Source organism: Etheostoma cragini, unplaced genomic scaffold (genome assembly GCF_013103735.1).
Source record: "Etheostoma cragini isolate CJK2018 unplaced genomic scaffold, CSU_Ecrag_1.0 ScbMSFa_1523, whole genome shotgun sequence".
NCBI lineage: Eukaryota > Metazoa > Chordata > Actinopteri > Perciformes > Percidae > Etheostoma > Etheostoma cragini.
In genome coordinates, this window is record NW_023265587.1 from 86837 (window position 1) to 89144 (window position 2308).

The window sequence follows — 2308 nt, forward strand, 5'->3', positions numbered from 1 at the left end:
TCTTTGTGGTTGTTTTGTGTCTCTTTGTGGTTGTTTTGTGTCTCTTTGTGGTCTTTTTTGTCTCTCAGTGGTTGTTTTGTGTGTCTTTGTGTTTTTTTGTGTTTCTTTGTGGTTGTTTTGGTTGTTTTGTGTGTCTTTGTGTTTTTTTGTGTTTCTTTGTGGTTATTTTGGTTGTTTTGTGTGTCTTTGTGGTTGTTTTGTGTCTCTTTGAGCCAGGATGTTAATTGTAGGCTCCATAAGAGATCGCGTTAAATTACAGAAGCTAATAGATGACATCAAGACTTTGGCTTTTAATAAATAGAATTACATAGTCCTAGAGAATTAAGAAAATGTGCCTGGAAAATAGATCATTTCTGCTTTATTACCCATCATGAAGCTCTAAACGCTGTTTTAAAGCCCTCTCCACGCTGCCAGTAGGAAATTTGTGGTGGTGAAACACCAAATCCTGGTGGAAAAACAATTTCCCAGAAAATACTGGAACTAAGTTTCAGGTTAAACCCCAGTGCCCAAAGAAAATACCAAGCACATGACATCAGAGTCCTTTTTCCGAATTTAGCATTTTTAATAAAGACATGTGGGATATACAGTGAATCCAGAATAATGTGTCTCAATGGTTCTGAGTTTTAATCTGGGTTGTTCCGGGTGGAGTTTGTATGTTCCACCCATGTGTGCGTGGGTGTCCTCCGGGTGCTCTGGTTTCCCCCCCACCATCAGAAAACATGTCCCAGGTTCTCCAATCAGTGCCCTTGATAAAGGCCCTTGGGTCACATGGGTACGTGACAATAAAGTACCTTTGCAGCAGTTTGCGACAGAATATGGCCTCTCGGCTGTTTATGGCTTATGATCATCTGGGTGCGTTGCTATGGTTGTAGTACACAAACCAACCAGCCAATAGGCGTGGAGAGCCCAAAACAGAAGCCCACATCTCTGGTCGAAATTTTAAACATTATTAATTGGATATCAACAGGTTTTGGGATGTGCAAAAACACTGCAACACCTGCGTTTTGAAGAAGGTGGTTGAAGGAATCAAAGATGGAGGCTGTGTTTACACGGTTGAACAAGTCCGCCAACAGTCTTTTTGGGACCTCGGGCAATAGACGGCATATTTTGAGCACTTTAACGTAGTCGGTGTATCAACAAGTAGGCCTATAAAAAAAGGCATCATTTGTTGTTTACATTGCCTCACAATGTATTACTTGTGATGCAAATATGCGCTTAAGCTCATTATTTAGGTCTACTGAAGGAGATGCATTGTATAGCGGCTGTGGCTCAGTGGTAGAGCGGTTGCCTGCCAATCGGAAGGTTGGTGGTTCGATCCCCGCCCCTGCAGTCATTGTCGAAGTGTCCTTGGGCAAGACACTGAACCCCGAGTTGCCCCCGGTGCTGCGCATCGGAGTGTGAATGTGTGTGAGTGTTTATCTGATGAGCAGGTGGCACCTTGTACGGCAGCCCCGGCCACAGTGTATGAATGTGTGTGAATGGTGAATGTTTCCTGTAGATGTAAAAGCGCTTTGAGCAGTTGTTAAGACTGGAAAAGCGCTATATAAATACAGCACATTTACATATAGAAAATGAGCGGTGGGGGGGGGAAGGTGCATCATTCTCATCATTCATTGGCTCTCTCGATGCCAGGAACATGTGTGGAATAAACTGCCATTAAATCCTCGGCTTAATTCCTCGTTAGCGGTTCATTTTCTTCCCTGTCGATCCCGTGCCGTCCTTCAGCGCTTTCCCCCCCCGAGCGATTGGAGAGAGTGCGTAGGCGGGGTCCGAGCGTCGTGCCGGCTGCTCCCACCGAGCGGCCGCCAGAAGCTACCGCGCCGTATCGACTTGTGTAAAGAGCTGAGATCCAGCCAAACAAACGCTGAACTGTGGCTTCGCCCTTGGCACATAGTCACGGCTCTCATTATTTATCCCTGTAGCTTTCTGCCTCCTCCTCGCTGCAGTTGGTCATTTTAAAACGATGGTTCCCAAAGTGGTGTCCTTCAGGATGTGTCCAGGGGGCCTCCAAAGAAAAACAAAGAGTCGTTAAGATTTCCCTCTTGCATCCATCACAGGAATACCGCCCAGCAAAATGGGACTCTGATGATGGGCTTTTACTCTTGGAGAAATATGACAAAAGATCTTCTCAGGGTCTTGAGCAACAAAACCAACGACCAGAGTCTCTTTGTGGTTGTTTTGTGTTTTTTGTGGTTATTTTGTGTGTCTTTGTGGTTGTTTTTATGTTTCTTTCCAGTTGTTGTGGCTGTTTTGTGTTTCTTTGTGGTTGTTTTGATTGTTTTGTGTGTGTTTGTGGTTGTTTTGTGTG

At 44.7% G+C, this 2308-nt stretch overlaps 1 long non-coding RNA gene across 1 annotated transcript in view; it reads left to right on the top strand.

The window, feature by feature from the left end:
• LOC117940014 overlaps positions 1-2308 on the top strand; it is a 33640-nt gene that overhangs the window by 20399 nt on the left and 10933 nt on the right. Inside the window, exon 2 of the long non-coding RNA XR_004655694.1 lies at positions 1303-1306. This is a non-coding gene — a long non-coding RNA (uncharacterized LOC117940014). The remainder of the gene's footprint in view (positions 1-1302; positions 1307-2308) is intronic.